General features: G+C 45.5%; 1 protein-coding gene across 1 annotated transcript in view; it reads right to left on the bottom strand.

The window, feature by feature from the left end:
• NAALADL1 (N-acetylated alpha-linked acidic dipeptidase like 1) overlaps nucleotides 1-19,105 on the bottom strand; it is a 139,487-nt gene that overhangs the window by 82,401 nt on the left and 37,981 nt on the right. The gene's annotated exons all lie outside the window — the stretch shown is intronic.

Below are 19,105 nucleotides of genomic sequence, written 5' to 3'. Positions count from 1 at the left end.
CCTTCCGAGATACTGTGTCCAGTATCACACCTAGGAACTGAATTATCTATGATGATTCCAGGTGAGACTTCTGCAAATTTAGGATCCACCCGTAGTCGAGACTATGGCGTACCGCCGACATTCTCTGGACACAGCTTTTATCAGGAGAACGCCCAAACAGGGAACTGAACACCTTTGGAGCTGTGAAAAGACCAAAGGGGAATGCCTGAAATTGGAAATGGCGGTCCAGTATAGCGAACCTGAGGTAAGCCTGAGGAGAAGGTCATATGGGGATGTGTAGACACGCATCCTTGATATCTAAGGATACCAGGAACTCCCCTTCCTCCAAGCCGTAGATCCATAGGGACTCCATCTTGAACTTGAACACACGTAGGTACGGGTTCAGAGATCTGAGGTTCAGTATTGGGCGTACCGAATCGTTAGTTTTCGGTACAAAAAACAGAGTTGAATAAAAACCACCCCTGTTGTGAGACAGGGGAGGTACTGGAACGAGAACCCCTGTTAGCAGCAGTTTTGGTATGGCGTCTTGCAAGGTAACCCTTGCTACAAGTGAAGCTTGTAAGCTTGACTTGAAAAACTGAGAGGGTTAAGCTCTTGAAATTGTAACCGGTACCCTTGTGATATGAGGTCCCTCACCCAAGGGTCCTGGCCGGATTTTGCCCACACATGGGCGAAGTGTTGTAGGCGAGCACCTACTTGAAAGTCACCTTGCTGTTGGGGCCAACGCAGAGGGCTTAGTGGGGGATGATCCAGAGGCCTGGTCCAGGGATTCATCAGCTGCGGACCCACGGGACTTACCTCTGTTGCCTCAAGAAGCATTTGAGGCCCCTTTGGCTCTGCCTTGGAATCTAGCCACATGAAAGGACTGCAGAGAAGGCCCGGGATAGGGACGTCTAGCAGGAGGCGCAGCAGACGGCAGATAGGTAGACTTCCCCGCCGTTGCCTGAGAAATCCATTTCTTCAGTTCTTTCCCAAATAAGGCCTTGCCTGTTAAAGGAATATTCTCTATGCCTTTTTTTTTTTTTTTTAAATCAACATCCGCTGACCACTGTCGCAGCCACAAGGCCCTGCGGGCCGAGACTGCCATAGCCGTGGCACGGCCATTGATGAGACAATTCTGTAATAGCTTCACCCATAAAGTGAGCAGCATCTTAGATATGATGCAGTAGTGTCATGATGTCCTCCAAGTCATAGCCTTGTATAAGATTATCAGACCATTTTACCATGGCCCTTGAAATCTAGTTGCATGCCAGAGGCAGAACTACCGCCAGTGCAACCAGTGCGTTGCACTGGGGCCCACCCCTGTCCAGGGGCCCAAAGTAGGTAATGAGTCAAACTGACTCATTACATGCCGCTGTGCGCTGCGGGCAACCGCTGCCCGCAGCGCACAGCCGCCCGGAGAGAGAAGAGGAGCAGCGGTACGGGGGGGGGGGGGGGGGGGGGGAGGAGGAGGGAGCCGCAGCAGCGCTTTGTTGCTGGTGGAGGCGCTGCTGCTGCTCCTCTGCTTCACTATAGGCTGTCTTCCGAGAACAGCCTATAGTGAAGCAGAGGGGCAGCAGCAGCAGTGCCTCCACCAATAACACAGCGCTGCTGCGGCTCCCTCCTTCACCTCCCTCCTCCTCCTTCTCTCCTGCCCGGGAATCGTCAAGCTGCACTGAGGAGCCTGAGCCAGCGGAGAGGGTAAGTATAATTCTTCTTTCTTTCTTTCTGTCTTTCTTTCTTTCTTTCTCTCTTTCTTTCTCTCTTTCTTTCTCTCTTTCTTTCTCTCTTTCTCTTTCTTTCTTTCTTTCTTTCTGTCTTTCTTTCTGTCTTTCTTTCTGTCTTTGTTGGGACTGCCTGCCGCAATGTGTAAAAATGGGGGACTGCCTGCCGCAATGTGTAAAAAGGGGGAATCTGCTTGCCGCTATGTGTAAAAATGGGGGACTGCCTGCCGCTATGTGTAAAAAGGGGGAATCTGCCTGCCGCAATGTGTAAAAAGGGGGAATCAGCCTGCTGCAATGTGTAAAAATGGGGGACTGCCTGCCGCTATGTGTAAAAATGGGGAATCTGCCTGCCGCTATATGTAAAAAGGGGGAATCTGCCTGCCGTAATGTGTAAAAAGGGGGACGCTGTCTGCCGTAATGTGTAACAAGGGCACGCTGTCTGCCGTAATATGTAAAAAGGGGACGCTGTCTGCCGTAATGTGTAAAAAGTGTACGCTGTCTGCCGTAATGTGTAAAAAGGGGACGCTGTCTACCGTAATGTGTAAAAAGTGTACGCTGTCTGCCGCTATGTTTAACAAGGGCACGCTGTCTGCCGTTATGTGTAAAAAGTGTACGCTGTCTGCCGCTATGTGTAGCAAGGGCACGCTGTCTGCCGTTATGTGTAAAAAGGGGACGCTGTCTGCCGTTATGTGTAAAAAGGTGCACGCTGTCTGCCATAATGTGTAAAAAGGGGGACGCTGTCTGCCATAATGTGTAAAAAGGGGACGCTGTCTGCCGTAATGTATAAAAAGAGGAATCTGTCCGCTGTAAGGTGCAAAAGGGTCTCTACCTGGGGTAGTGGTGCTACTGTGCGGTGTAATTTGAATAATGGAGACTACTGTGCACCATTTTATGAATTGGTATTATTTTGTGGCCACACCCCTTCCCCACGAAGACACGCCACTATGTATTTTTGCGCGCGCCTACGGCGCGCACTGCCCCTGTTTTGCATGCAGGGGTGGGGCTCCGATGCCGTTTCTTGCACACAGTGCTAAAATGTCTAGTTAAGGCACTGTTGCTAGGTATCCATTTCTCTGGCCCTGAGCAGGTCTCCCTCACCAGATCCTCTCCAGGGGTGAGGGGGTGGACTTGGATGGGGGGGGGGGGGGGGTGCCCCAAAGCATTTTGTCGCACCTGGGCCCACCGCTCGCTAGTTCCGCCACTGTTGCATGCAATAGTGGGTCTCTGAGCAACGCCCACCACAGTATATATGGAGTTTAGAGTAGTCTCAATTTTGCAGTCAATAGGTTCGTTGAGGGAGATAGCCCCAGGTACAGGTAATACCAATTTACGTGACAGTCTGGACACTGATGTATCCACCGCCAGGGAAGTTTCCCAATTTTTCTGGCCTCAGAAGGAAAAAGGGAAGGAATTCAATAACGGCTGAGGAGTCTTGAATTTTTTGTCAGGATTGACCCATGCCTCCCTGGAAAGTGAGTTTAACTCCTTAGAGACAGGGAAGGTAGCCGAGGATTTTATATAAAAAAAAATAATTCCTCTTCTGGTTCTGATTCCTTATCCGGTATGTTGAGTATACCCCTAATGAAATATATCAGAGCCTCAACACCCGGGGACAGAGCATTGTCATCTTCCATGTCAATTTCCCCCTCATCCAGCTTTGGTAACTCAGTATCAGAGAATCTGTGGAAGTGAGCGTTTATGTGAGACCAACAGAGGGGGCTGCGGAGCCTGTCTGAGGCCAGCAGTCTTAATAAACATATTATCTACCGACTGTTTCAGGGACTGTAGTCAGAGGCAGAACTCTGGGAGTCAGCTGCCGCCGGGCTCCTGCTTTCAAGGGGGGCACCTATCCTCCTGTTACATGTGTTCAGCGACATTAATCAATTAAGTTAATTGACAGCAGCCGGTATCTCTTCCGTAGCCGACTTCCCCACTAACCACTACACCTTACAAATCACACCCTCTTTATTATAGATACACTGGAAGCAGATATCTTACTGATGAAGCTATTTGCCCCTATAAGGGAAGCATAAGAATTCTAACTATATGAAGTTATTTCTCAGACAATTACAAGTAACTTCATATACTGTAGTTAGAATTCTCAAACTATGCAAGAGCAGATATCTCCATCACTAAGGTGCATGTTTCCAGTGTAATAGATTGTGTGTTCTAATCCTGGATATGTCACTTGCAAATTAATTGTCAGAGAAATAATCAGCATTGTGACTGACTGAGCAGATCTATGTAGTGTGTGGCTGGACCCCTACATAGATCTGCCTAGTTGCAACGGTTTTGTAGTAGCTTCATATAGTTAGAATCTGCGGGCTTGCTATACAGGAGCAAATATGTGTATGTATGTATATATGTATATATATATATATATATATATATATATCTATAGGGCACCAATATTTTTCTTGCCTCCTGGCAACTGGGACAAACTTACGCCACTGACTGTAGTTCTAATCAAGTTGAGGACAACTCTGCATTTATGTTATGAATCATGTTTTTGACAGATTCTAACCATTCTGGTTCCTGCATACTACCTTCCTGAGAGGGTATGGAACATTGATTACCCATAACAGACCCGTCTGGTGAGGGAGTAAACTTAGTACTACATGAAGGACACACAGCCTTTTTCCCCAGACATGTTATTGCAGAAACACACAGAGTTATGAGAAATACGGTGCAGTGACAACACAACAGTGAGACAGCACCCGCACCCCAGACAGCCCCACTGGAGTGACACCGAGAGGAATTGGACCAGCACACAATATCCAGACAAGCTGGAAATAATAAATATAGATAAACAGTAGATGCAGCAGTGAATCACCGCTGATATGCTCCCCCTTCTCTATAACCTCCAGTACCAGTACCATTGGTGTTCAGCAGGGTCTGTGGAGGAGCTCTGTTATGCAGCCTTTCAGTCAGCAGCAGCTGGAAATGGCAACTTTTGTCTGCTGGTCCAGCTCTCCGGGAAGCCCCGCCCCTTCAATGGCACGCGGCCCCTACAGTTGTATTTATACTGGCTACACAATTTTACACATACATATCAGTGTAATAATAATAAGGAAGCTTTCGGGTGTGGGTTGACAGATAGTGTCTAGTTAGACAGTCAATAGATAAACACCATGTGCCAAATGTAATAGAGTGAGAGTTTCAGAAAGTGAGAGATTTGGTAAGGTTTTTTTGTTTTTTTTAAGTGCCAATCATTTACACTGCAAAACCAGGTTGATCTTGCCGTGTAAATGATTACCACTTAAAAAAAAAAAAGCTAAATCTTACCAAATCTCTCACTTTTTTAAACTCTCACTCTATTACATTTGGCCCCATATGTTCGACAGACATTAGGTTGACAGGGTCAAAAGGTCAACATGAAAAAGGTAGACAGTACAAAAGGTTGACCAGTTCAAATGGTCGACAGGGTCAGAAGGTCGAATTGAAAATGGTCGACACAAAAAAAAGTAGACACCATGTTTTTGCATTTTTGTGGTTTGTGTGGATAGTTTTGTCATCTGGGACCCCCAGTTGTAGAAAGGCGTACCCTCACGGGGCTCGCTCCATTCACCACGCTTCAGGCTCTGTGGCTCGCTGCACTCGCCACAAGGTTTATATCCAATTCTATGCTGACATGGATAGAGAAGGTATGAAATAGTCCAAAAACATGTAAAATTTAAAAAAGAACATGGGGTATATTTACTAAGCTCCCGATTTTGACCGATTTGTTTTTTTTTCTTTCAAAGTGTCATCTCGGGAATTTACTAAACAGAAATCTCGGCAGTGATGAGGGCATTCGTATTTGTTTTGACGGCAGAGATCACAAATACGAATGAATACACCATCGGTCAAACACGCCTGTTTAGGTATACAACTCGGTAATTTATCAAGAATTCGTATTCACAATCACTGCCGCTAATAGCCAAACACTGCCGGTAAATGTTTCAATTTGTAAAAAAAAGCAGTTTTCAAATAGACCTGCTTTTTTTATCCGTATTCTGATAGGCATGCACGGATCAGTGAGATCCGTGCATGCTTATCAGTGGAAAGGGGTGTGAATGGGTTAAAAATCCCCCAAAATTTTTGCGTATAAGCATAACCAGTCTCGGGCTCTTTGAGCCGGTCCTGGTTGAAAAAATACAGGGGAAAAAATTACTGGGGTCCCCCCATATTTAAACAACCAGCACCGGGCTCTGCATCCGGTCCTGGTTCAAAAATTACGGGGGACAAAATACGTAGGGGTCCCCCGTATTTTTTAAACCAGCACCGGGCTCCACTAGCCAGAGAGATAATGCCACAGCAGGGGGACACTTTTATACTGGTCCCTGGGGCCGTGGCATTACCCCCCCAACTAGTCATCCCTGGCCGGGGTACCCTGGAGGAGTAGGGACCCCTTAAATCAAGGGGTCCCCCCTCCAGCCACCCAAGGGCCAGGGGTGAAGCCAAGGCTGTCCCCACCATCCATGGGCGGTGGATGGGAGGCTGATAGCCATTGTGTAAAATAAAAGAATATTTTTTTTGTAGAAAAACTACAAGTCCCAGGAAGCCTCCCCCGCAAGCTGGTACTTGGAGAACCACAAGTACCAGCATGCAGGAAAATAACGGGCCCGCTGGTACCTGTAGTTCTACTACAAAAAAATACCCCAAAAAATACACAACACACACACCGTGACAGTATAACGTTAATTTACATACATGCACACTTACACACACACATACTTACCTATGTTGACACGGAGCACCTCGGTCCTCTTGTCCAGTAGAGTCCACGGGGTACCTGAAAATAAAAATTATACTTACAAACAATCCAGTGTAGATCTGTCCTCTTCTTTATCTTTGTAATCCACGTACTTGTTGAAAATAAAAAAAATGAAGAACCCGGTCCACGCAACTAAAGGGGTTCCATGTTTACACATGGAACCCCTTTCCTCGACTGGCGGGACCCCCCGTGACTCCTGTCAGTGAAGGTCCCGCCAGCCAATCAGGGAGCACCACGTCATGGCACTCTCCTGATTGGCTGTTCGCTCCTGCACTGTCAATCAGGAGGAGTGCACTGGTTACAATGTAGCGTAGACCCCAATTAACTTTACTGTTAACCGCAGACCGCAAAGTTCCCATCATTGGTTACAATGGAGCGCCGCTACGCTACATTGTATTTCTTTGGGTAAATTTTTTGTAGTAGAACTACAGGTACCAGCGGGCCCGATACTTTCCCGCATGCTGGTACTTGTGGTTCTCCAAGTACCAGCTTGCGGGGAAGGCTTGCTGGGACTTGTCGTTCTTCTACAAAAAACAATATTCTTTTATTTTACACAATGGCTATCAGCCTCCCATCCACAGCCCACGAATAGGGGGGGGGGGGGACAGCCTCGGCTTCACCCCTGGCCCTTGGGTGGCTGGAGGGGGGGACCCCATGATTTAAGGGGTCCCCACTCCTCCAGGGTACCCCGGCCAGGGGTGACTAGTTGGGGGGGGGGGGGGGGTAATACCACGGCCGCAGGGACCAGTATAAAAGTGTCCCCCGGCTGTGGCATTATCTCTCTGTCTAGTGGAGCCCGGTGCTGGTTTAAAAAATATGGGGGACCCCTACGTGTTTTGTCCCCCGTATTTTTTGAACCAGGACCAGACGCAGAGCCCGGTGCTGGTTGTTAAAATATGGGGGACCCCAGTCATTTTTCCCCCTGTATTTTTTCAACCAGGACCAGCTCAAAGAGCCCGAGGCTGGTTATGCTTAGGAGGGGGGACCCCACGCAAAATTTTTTAGGATTTTTAACACTTTACAGACTTCGTATAATGGGGGTCATTCCGAGTTGTTCGCTCGCAAGCTGCTTTTAGCAGCTTTGCACACGCTAAGCCGCCGCCTACTGGGAGTGAATCTTAGCTTATCAAAATTGCGAACGAAAGATTCGCAATATTGCGAAAAGACTTCTCTGTGCAGTTTCTGAGTAGCTCAAGACTTACTCTGCCAGTGCGATCAGTTCAGTGCTTGTCGTTCCTGGTTTGACGTCACAAACACACCCAGCGTTCGCCCAGACACTCCTCCGTTTCTCCAGCCACTCCCGCGTTTTTCCCAGAAATGGTAGCGTTTTTTCACACACTCCCATGAAACGGCCAGTTTCCGCCCAGAAACACCCACTTCCTGTCAATCACATTACGATCACCAGAACGAAGAAAAAACCTCGTAATGCCGTGAGTAAAATACCTAACTGCATAGCAAATTTACTTGGCGCAGTCGCACTGCGGACATTGCGCATGCGCATTAGTGACTAATCGCTCCGTTGCGACAAAAAAATAACGAGCAAACAACTCGGAATGACCCCCAATGTACACAATGAAGCCCTGCACGGATCTCACTGATCCGGCCGGGATTCATTGTGTTAAGTCCGGCAGTGTTTTACTAATCACTCCCGTAAAACACTGCCCGACAATACGAATCACATCGACATTGGAAAATACAAAAGAAGACAACTCGGCAGCTTAGTAAATTACATGCACTTTAGTCAAAAAGTTGAAAAAAACCGCGAACGATGTAATTCGAGTTTAATCTCCCACCAAATTACTACAAATACGAACCTTAGTAAATATACCCCCATGTCTATCTTTTTTATGTCAACCATTTTCATGTCGACCTTTTGACCCTGTCGACCTTTTGTACTGTCTACCTTTTTCATGTTGACCTTTTGACCCTGTCGATCTTTTGACCCGGTCGACCTAATGTCTGTCTAACATATGGTGTCTATCTATTGACTGTCTAACTAGACTGTCTATCAACTGGATACCGAAGCTTTCACCCCATTCATACCGCCAGTGTTTGGGTCCGCGGCGGGCACTGCAGCTCACAGCCCGTGACCTTTGCGCCCTTTAGCCGCCACATGACACCGAGGGACCCGCTAACCAGGACCCTGGTGTAAACACTCACCGCACTGGTCGTCTGTTTTCAGCATCTGTTAGGGGGTGGCTGTGCGCTGCTGGCCTGGGCACACACAGTGTGGTATGTGAATTAATGCCTCAGAAGCTTAATGTCCTGTCAGCGGGGATTATGGAGCCATTAACCCTCAGGATATTGGTCCCCCCCATCTCCCCCCTAAGTCCCACTACGCAGGCAGACTGGTTGCCAACCAGTACTACCTGAAAATAACAACTAAATAAAATTTCTGAAGAAAACTCTCTGGAGCTCCAGAAGAATGCACCTGGCCCCTTGGGCACATTTTTCTAAACTGAGTCTGCAGGAGGGGCATAGAGGGGATGAGCCAGCACACACGATCTATACCCCATGGTACTAAAGTGCAGTTCCCAGTATCCACTAGGACAGGCATGTCCAAACTGCGGCCCCCATCTGTTGAGAAACTACACATCCCAGCATGCCCTGACACAGCTTTAGCATTCTTTGATAGCAAAACTGTGACAGGGCATGCTGGGATATGTAGTTTCACAACAGCTGGAGGGCCGCAGTTTGGACATGCCTGCACTAGGACATTAGAGAAATATAGAAACAATCCTGGTTAAGATTGAAATGCACTGGATCTTTGAGCTAGAAGTTTTGAGTCCTAATGGCTAAAACTTAGATTTTGAGTTGAAATAGTTTTTGTATTGGAACATAAGTATTTTTTTTACTAGTAGTTTTGGTGGATAAATTAAAAAAATAATAATGATAATAATAATAATAATTTTATTTATATAGCGCTTTTTTTTTAACTGGACTCAAGGTGCTTTTAAAATTCTCTTCCAGTCATATATGTATGGTAATAGGTGTATCATTCATATATGTTTTGTAATTTTTATATTAGGGGTCAATAGCTCTTTAACCATTTCCCCCCAAAAAACTGGTCAGAAACTGTCAGCTTGTTTTTAGTTTGATAAAGTAACACTCAGACCCATGCGTGCACCACCCAGAACGGCAGAGTCACCCTGAGGAGGGGTCAGTGCATGCATAATACAGTGATGTCCCTGGACCGGAAGCATCTGAGCGCTAGAAATAGGGGTGGAACACTTCCAGGAAGTGGGTGAGGCCACCCCTGGAATGCAAAGCCACTAATTAAGGACCATAAAAGTTTCTTTCACTAGTGCTGCACTATGAGAGTAGTTTTGCCATTGATGGCAAAACCATGTATGGTGTTATTGGGTATAACCCACATTTAATGTTTTCCAATTAAAAACTTTATTTTTATTTACTACATACCACACTGAAAGTAAATAAGCAGGTACACACATAGATAGGAATAGATTGATAAATTATAACATACAATTAATTATTCCATTAGGATCAACAAAACTGTGAAAGTATTCCACAAGATAAACGTGAAAATAGGATTTTAGTACCTACCGGTAAATCCTTTTCTCTTAGTCCGTAGAGGATGCTGGGGACTCCGTAAGGACCATGGGGTATAGACGGATCCGCAGGAGCTTGGGCACACTATAAAGACTTAAACTGGGTGTGAACTGGCTCCTCCCTCTATGCCCCACCTCCAGACCTCAGTTAGAAAACTGTGCCCAGGAGAGATGGACATTTCGAGGAAAGACTTTATAAACACGGTGAGTGTCATACCAGCTCACACCACGAACATACCGCAGAACGTGGCATTCAATAGAAAACCCGCCTATGGCCTGAAAAATACACAGCCACATGCTGAGAGAATATGTAACACAACCTGTGTGCCAACACAACCAATAATAAGACACCGCATGCCATGGCATGAACAACGTCAGCAACAGTCTGACAGAGAAGAAACACCACTAGAGTGTAACCAAAAACAATAAATGCAGACACAGTACGCACTGGGACGGGCGCCCAGCATCCTCTACGGACTAAGAGAAAAGGATTTACCGGTAGGTACTAAAATCCTATTTTCTCATACGTCCTAGAGGATGCTGGGGACCATGGGGATTATACCAAAGCTCCAAAACGGGCGGGAGAGTGCGGATGACTCTGCAGCACCGATTGAGCAAACAGGAGGTCCTTATCAGCCAGGGTATCAAACTTGTAGAATTTTGCACAAGTGTTTGAACCCGACCAAGTATCCACTCGGCAAAGTTGAACCGCCGAGACTCCTCGGGCATTCGCCCAAGAAAAAACCCATCTTCCCAGTAGAACGGGCCTCCACCGACTTCGGTAACGGCAATCCAGCCGTAGAACGAACATGCCAAATAGCATCACAGATCCAGCGTGTAACAGACTGCCTAACACAGTCACCCAAACCATGCTGGGAACATACCAGACAAACAGAGCCTCTGTTTCTCCAACTGAGCCAAATTGGAGACCTAAATATTCAAATCCCTGGCTACATCGAGAGAATTTGAAACAGCTAATGCCTAAGTAACTCCCGGCATCATAATATATCGATTTCTGTGAAACACAGAAACCACTCTTGGCAGAACAACTAACCGAGTTCTCAATTCCTTTCTATCCACATGAAAGATCAAACAAGGCTCTTGTGAGACAAAACCACCACTTCCGACACCCGCCTCGCGGATGTCAAAGCCAAGAGCATGACCACTTTCCAAGAGAGAAATTTTTTGTAAAGAAATTATTAGGCCACACTACACTGAAATGGAGCCCAACTTTAGGCTTGCAGCCACACCGGTTTGTAAAGTATGGACAAGAACGACCTAGTTGAAAGCCTTCCATAGGAGCCTTCCTGGATACACACCAACCACATAGTTATGCCAACTACGGAGGTAAAGCTTAGCCGTTACTTCATTCTTAGCCTGAAAAATTTAGGAAATGACGTCACTGGGAACACCCTTTCGGCCTAGGATATGGCATTCAACCGCCACGACGTCAGACGCAGCCGCGGTAAGTCTTGCAACAGGCCCTGATCTAGTTGTAACAGATCCTCACGTAGAGGAAAAGGGCAGGAATCTTCTATGAGTAAGTCATGAAAAACTGGATAGCAACCCCTCCTTGGCTAGACCAGATCCAAGAGGATCGCCTGAACCCTTGATCATCTCACGTATATCACCGTCAGAAAAAATGAAAGCGGAGAGGTCCCATAGACCGACTAAAAACACCCACGGTATCACGAGGGTGTCCACAGCTATAGCTTGAGCGTCCCTTGACCTGGAACAATATCCCTGAGGCCTCTCGTTCAGGCGAGACGCCAACATATCCAATTGCGACATTCCTCAAAGACTTGTCCCGTCTGTGAAAACTTCTCGATGACGACTGAATTTCTCCCAGATGGAGATCGCGTCAGCAGAGGAAATCAATTTCTCCGTCGTTCACCTCCGGAACGAAGACTGCTAATATAGCGTTTACCAGACTTTCCACCTAACGGCAAAACTGCATCTTCTGCCATTGCCGCTTTTCTCCTTGTTCCGCCATAGCGGTTTACTTACGCCACTGCTGACAAGTCGTCTAGCAGAACTAACACGGCAGAACATGAAGAATACTTTTGTCGAAACTACACTCCTAATCAAAGAGAGCTTATAGCAGACAAGCTTTCCAACATGACCTTATCCCCTGAAAACACGTCCCTTGCAAGCACTGCTCCCCCGTCTCGGAGATCTGTATGCACGGACACCAGGATCTACACCCGGAACCCGAACCTTCATCCCCCTAAAAGGAGAGAACCAAGCAGACACCACAGGAGCGATGTCCTGGCCGTTAGGATTATATTCAGGTGCCTGTGCAGGTGAGACCCGGACCTTATTTCCAACTTGTCTCTGGAAAGCCACTCTGGCATTAGACCTGCTCACCAAAAAAGGCCTCTCAGGCCGCACCCAACCGGTTTAGTAACGGAACACATTGATGAAGTGTCACAGTAAAGCCGATCGAACTCTGGATCTTCAGACCTCTTTTCACATGGAAAAACACCGAACTTTAACCGGTCATTATCTACTCTGAAACCCAAATTTCACTTAGCTGCCTGTGTATGATCCTTTTTGACCGGGCTCTGCGTCGACCAGGAGTTGACTGTCATAATTTTCTCTCAGCGTTGTGAAGAGAATAATATTCGGACTCCTTGAGAGGATCGAAGACCAACTCGTCATGGCCAATCTAGAGCTTAATCAACAGAGCGACCAGCACATGATAAGAATACCATTATTTCAGCATTCATGGATATACATCATGTAATACACAATAAAACACATATATCCTAACCATGCATATATAAACCTATATCTACATATATACACATATAGATATAATCTATACGCAAGTGGATTGTCCAGACCTTTCAGGTCCCTAGTGACAGTAATGTGTTGTGTGTATGACCATGTACTGACATGCCCCCGATGTGGATCTACCAGGAACGTTATGGTCGACAGAAACTTAGGAAATGTCGACAGCAAGGAATAATAAGCAGGCAAAAAATAATAATGATCTTGGAACCCCGAGGGGTCTGAGGGAAGTATACAAATACAATTTTGATAACACTCCCCCCACATATACCTATAAATATACATATATATACAGGTACAAGGCAATAACAGCCTGATAATTTTTTTACCCAGGAAATATCGTTGATGCCGACAGGGCATCCACAAAAAACTGTATCTTCCCTATCGTGTTTACTGTTTTAAGCACACAAACACCAATCTGCTAATACTTAATTTTCCGAAACAAGTATCACCATGCGCCAGCGAAGCCGACAGTTATCCCCACAGCAGCTCGTGACAAAGCTCTCACACCTGCCGACATCTGTCGACTAACCGATAGTGGGTAAACAAACAGGGAAACAGTGAATTTATGTATTACCACAAGAATTATGCGTCCATTATCAAACATAATGCTATATGACACCCATATAGCATTAAAAACACTGTGCCCCCCTCCATCTTACTAAACAGCAAGTCCTGGCGGGGATCTGAGGAAAATGGCGCTGACTCCTCTGTGAGGGCTAAGCTCCGCCCCTTCCCGGCACGCTCTAGCTGATTATCATAATATACAGGCTGTACTCGTATATAGTGTAGATACACTATATACCATCGAAACTGCCGTTAAGGGCGCCCCCCCTGCACCCTGCACCCAAGTAAAACGTTGGTGTGTGGGAGCACCGACGCGGCGCGCGACCGCCGCTATGACTGGCGGTATCGCGCGCGGCGCCGGGGGCTTATATCTACATATAATATATGCTGCCCAGGGCGCCCCCCCCCTGGCACCCTGCACCCACGGATGCCGGCGGCGGGGGAGAAAAAGGCGCGCAGTGTGCTAATACGCGCTGGCGGGGGTCCAGGACACGGAGTCCCGGCAGCGCCAACCTAAACACTTTTGCCCCAACAGATAAATTGTAACTTGCTACTCAGGGTGCTCCCCCCCCAGCGCCCTGCACCCGTGGAAACCGGCGGCGGGGGAGAAAAAGGCGCGCAGTGCGCTAACACGCGCTGGCGGGGTCCGGGACATGGAGCCCCGGCAGCGCCAACATAAAACACTTTTGCCCCAACAAATAAATTGTAACTTGTTGCTCAGGGCGCTCCCCTCTCCCCCCCCCCAGCGCCCTGCACCCGTGGAAGCCTGCGGCGGGGGGTCAATGGCGCGTACTGCGCTCTAACATGCTGGCGGGGAATGAGACATGGTGCCCAGGCACCGAAGACACTTTCAAAGCCAGTCTTATTAAAAACAACAGTAACCTGCCGCCCAGGGCGCTCTCCCCCCCCAGCGCCCTGCACCCTGTGAGTGCCGTTGTGTGGGAGCATGGAGCGCAGCGCGACCGCTGTACCTCTGTCACCCGGCTTCTGTCTTCTGGCCTCTGTGAGGGGGTTGACGGCGCGGCTCCGGGAACAAGCAGCTAGGCGCACCAAGTGATCGAACCCTCTGGAGCTAATGGTGTCCAGTAGCCGAGAAGCAGAGCCTTTGAACTAAGAAGAAGTAGGTCCTGCTTCTCCCCCCTCACTCCCACGCTGCAGGAAGCCTGTAGCAGGCAGGTCTACCTGAAAATAAAAAACCTAACAAAGTCTTTTAGAGAAACTCAGGAGAGCTCCCCTAGTGTGTGAACCATCACTCCTGGGCACAAAGTCTAACTGAGGTCTGGAGGAGGGGCATAGAGGGAGGAGCCAGTTCACACCCAGTTTAAGTCTTTATAGTGTGCCCAAGCTCCTGCGGATCCGTCTATACCCCATGGTCCTTACGGAGTCCCCAGCATCCTCTAGGACGTATGAGAAATGGAATCTAAAATATTAAATCTAAAAACCATTTACTGTAAGTATAATTCCAATAGGTGATTAATTAGGCTTGCTAATCAGGGGACTCTAAATTGCATTTTTTAATTACAGAAGAAGTTACTGCAGCTAGCGGCTCTATGACCACAGCTAGAGTAGATCAATACGCACCAATACGCACGTTTAATAAGTAAGGCTGCTAAGAGGAGTACAGTTGACCAATACTTGATTATTAAAAGTTGTTGCATTACAATGTTATCGCATTAAGTTGACTTTATCAGCCAAGACCAGTTTGCTATTTTAACTATCCTTATATTGCTTAAATACTGATTGAATAATAATAATAATTTTATGTGCCAATAATTGTATAATCACAATATATGTATACAAAGTGGCCATTTTCTGAGACACCCATTTTAGTCTATTTAAAGATGCCCCTGAGGAAGTTGTGATTGACAAAACACGTTGGAGATATCAACTTGACCGAAGTGGTTTGGAACAAACTGTCTGTGAGCTCTCCGCTACTAGGGGTATGCTCTTCTATACCATCAGTCCCACAAAGGTCAAGAGATATATATTATATGTGTTATGTAAGATCCTGATTGATTTTTTAAAATTAAAGTTTTCTATTAAAATGTTACAATGAGATAACAATTTGACTGATATGTACTTTTCTGGGTGTACTCTGATATGAGGGTCCTTGTTTCAGATTAACCTGGAAACTACCTGAAAGTCAGTTTGATTCCCATCTCTCAAAAAAACAAACCTTGACTAAAGAACTCAAGGACATTTAAAGAAACATGAGTTGATTAACAGCAAAGGCATCAAGCCCCCCCCCCCCCCAAACATCTTGAAGGAACTAAACACAGATCTTCTTTGGATGTAGGCTTGCTCAGATCCTTCTATCTCTTCAAGTAATCCCAGACAGACTCAATGATGTTAAGATTAGGGTTCTGTGGGGGCCATATCATCACTTCCAGGACTCCTTGTTCTTCTTTACACCGAGGATAGTTCGTAATGACATTGGCTCTAAGTTTGGAGTTGTTGTTAGGTAGTCCAGTGAGAAAGAACTTATTTGAGACTGGTACATAAGTCCAGTGAACATGGAAATTATGGTAGCGTAACCCTGGAAGCCCAAGGATGGGTTAACTGTAAGCCTTTGCAATGATTAGGAAGGAGTTTGATTCAAATGATGTACCCTTATGCAATTTTATGTTTCTGTTCTTTTGTTTGTATTCTTTTTTCTGCTTCTTTGGGTGATTTAGGTATCTGTATTCTGCACTGTAGAATACTGTCTAATGTCTATGTTTGGGCTGTTCCTTTTATTACGTTTTTTCTATGTTGATCTTTTTTGTACTTTCCCATAGGGTAAGCTGCGACTATGGAGAGGCCAGCATTGATGGTTGCCTTGGTTACCGGACACAGAGCGCGGTGATGTAATTTTGACAGGACGCAATTGTCGTGGCTCCTGGGAAACACCGTTTGGCAAACTTCTTATATATTTAGAGATATGCTTTACATTTGTAACACTGGATCTTGACAAAGGTTGTTATATAATACAACTTCTGTTTGATGAGATGGAGTGCCACTGTTGTTTTTGTTCTATGGGTATATATATATATATATATATATATATATATATATATATATATTCATATATAAAAAGGATGGTAGCCTACACCTGTGTATTGATTATTGAGGCCTGAATGACATTATATTTAAAAATCTGTATGCTTTTTCAGAATTATTTGATCGAGTCAAAGGAGCAACTATCTTTACAAGACTGTACCTCAGAGGAGTGTACAATCTTGTCAGGATTTGCCAAGATGATGAATGTAAAATGGCCTTCAGTACCCGGAACAAGCATTATGAGTACCTCATGATGACCTTTGGTCCATGCAATGCTCCTGCCCTTTTCAAAAACTTTGTAAATGAGTTCTTCCAGGATTTGATATATTTCATCATAGTCGTGTACCTGGATGACATGCTCTTTCTTTTACCAAATATCTTGAGAATTATTACATACATATAAAAGAAGTTCTTTTTTACTTAAGACAAAACAATCTGCCCTGCAAGTTAGAGAAATGTATCTTCCAATGTCATCTCCATTTCCTTACCGGGGTACATCATATCTGTTTCAGGTCTAAAGATGGACCCTGAAAAGGTCCAGGCTATCCTCAATTGACCACAGCCCACCAGCCTGAAAGCCATACATCCATTACTGGGGTTTGCACACTATTACTGCAAATTGATTGGGTATTACACAGTTGTTTCTCATATCACAGCCCTCACCAGGAAGGGTACCAACCTAATGGATTGGCCTTAACAATCTGTACTCAACATGCGGAAGATTTTAAGGTCAAAACCATTTTTGAGTCTTGGTTTTGTAAAGGTCATCTACAATATTTCACAGATTGGAAGGAATATGGTCCTGAAGAGAGAACCTGGGTCAATGCCTCTGATAGACACGCTCCAGCATTGGTAAGGAGATTCCATCATCAATTCTCTAAAAAGCCTCAAGCAAAGTGTCCAGTGGCCACTCCTTGGAGGGTACAGTCACATGGCAGATCCCGGGGCCCCATTACTGGGTCCAGCTGTCACTTAATTTCCATCTGTGCCCCTGCTGGCCACCTACAGTGATGCCAAAGTCCTCAAGTCACTCAGCTGAAAAAGTGGCTAGAGTCCGTCTTCAAGATGTTTCCACTATTCTAAAGTATAGGTGCCATTATCTTGGAATTACATCACATGTTTTGCTCAGTCAATCAGCATTCAGCATACCACACAATCTGTTCAGCCAATTAGTTTCAAAGTGCCCCATCTAAAGCAGGAAGTGCTCCAGTCATCCAATCCACAAAGATCGACTTCCAGGCACCCTAGGCTTAGTGGGGTGCTGGAGATAAAAGTTTGTATAAGCTTGGGAGCACTTTTGCAGGTTCCTACAAATATTCCACAAAAATATGACGTGTTAGTGGTACTTGAGGATAGTTATTGAGAACTCCTGGTTTAAGTAAAAAGTCCAAAATCTTATCCACTATATATTCATTCTAACAAAGTATGGGTGGTGGGGCATGAATTCATCAAGAAGATGACAATGCAGGCTTTATTTGTGAAATAGGAAAAAAAAGGACATATACTATTCATTGTAGAAGGTAAATGGAGTTTGACTATAGGAGGTAAATCTATGGCTAGGATGAGCAATGGTCCAACATAACAATTTTTTTTAGTACATAGCCAATCTTTGCCTCCTGCTGAATGAACTGGTGTAGGTAATGTATCTTTACTTGCCAGAATCTATAATCTTTTAAGTTACTCCTGCCATTGGCCAAGCGTTTCCAAACATGACATAGTTTTTCAGTAGTCATAGGCATATTACTTCAAGAAACAATAGAGGGTGTAAGTTGAAGATGATAGCCATAGCTTGTGTCAATTCAATGATACTGTTCTGTTCTAAACGTTAGTTGACATTTGTTGATTCTTTCCATCTGGCCATTTGATGGAGGATGGTATATAGAGGACAAATCTAGATGTGTGTATAAGGATTTACACAAGAACATTCCAAAAATGGACAGTAACATAGTAACATAGTATCTGAGGTTGAAAAAAAACAATTGTCCATCGAGTTCAACCTATTTGTGGTCTCCTATGCATGATGATTTGACTAAAATTTCTGACTGATGCTGCTGTATCAATATAAATTGTATCCCTCTATGGTACACCATAGATTACGGGCAATCATGCTTTAGAAATAGACAGACTGTTGGTGGTGCTGAATGTAACTTTTTGAAAGGTATAAAATGTGTAATCTTAGTAAATCTCTCCATGAAAACAAAGATTGTGGGGATACCATTTGAAGGGGTTATTCAGTAATGAATTCCATGGAGATGTTTTTAAAGGACCTGTGGTAGTGGTTGAAGTAATCTGGCAGGGTGTTTATTTTCTGTTTATGGGCCCAGATGAAGCCTTCATTTACAGGGAGTCTGAATGACATTAGCACCAGAAAACCTGGACAGCCCATATATGGTGCCAACATTCTTCTGCATAAATATTGATACAGTTCAATTATTATATTTACTGGAGCAGAAACTGAGGGGACTAAGGGCCTCATTCACTTAATTGATATAGGCTTTATCAGGTTAGAAGGCCGCATAGCTCGTTCACAGGTTAAGTTGAGAGGCTCTGGGGGTGGGCGCAAGCAAAAACATTCGCTGGTCCATTAATTATCAATGATGTCTGCTTGGGTAACATAGCAGATTGCAACCAGTTTCAGTGCAGGCTTGTGAGTAAAAGAGTAAAGAGCACAACTGAGC

Source organism: Pseudophryne corroboree, chromosome 11 (genome assembly GCF_028390025.1).
Source record: "Pseudophryne corroboree isolate aPseCor3 chromosome 11, aPseCor3.hap2, whole genome shotgun sequence".
Lineage (NCBI taxonomy): Eukaryota > Metazoa > Chordata > Amphibia > Anura > Myobatrachidae > Pseudophryne > Pseudophryne corroboree.
The sequence above is the reverse complement of the archived record's forward strand: the minus strand, read 5'-3'. Positions and strand labels throughout refer to the sequence as shown.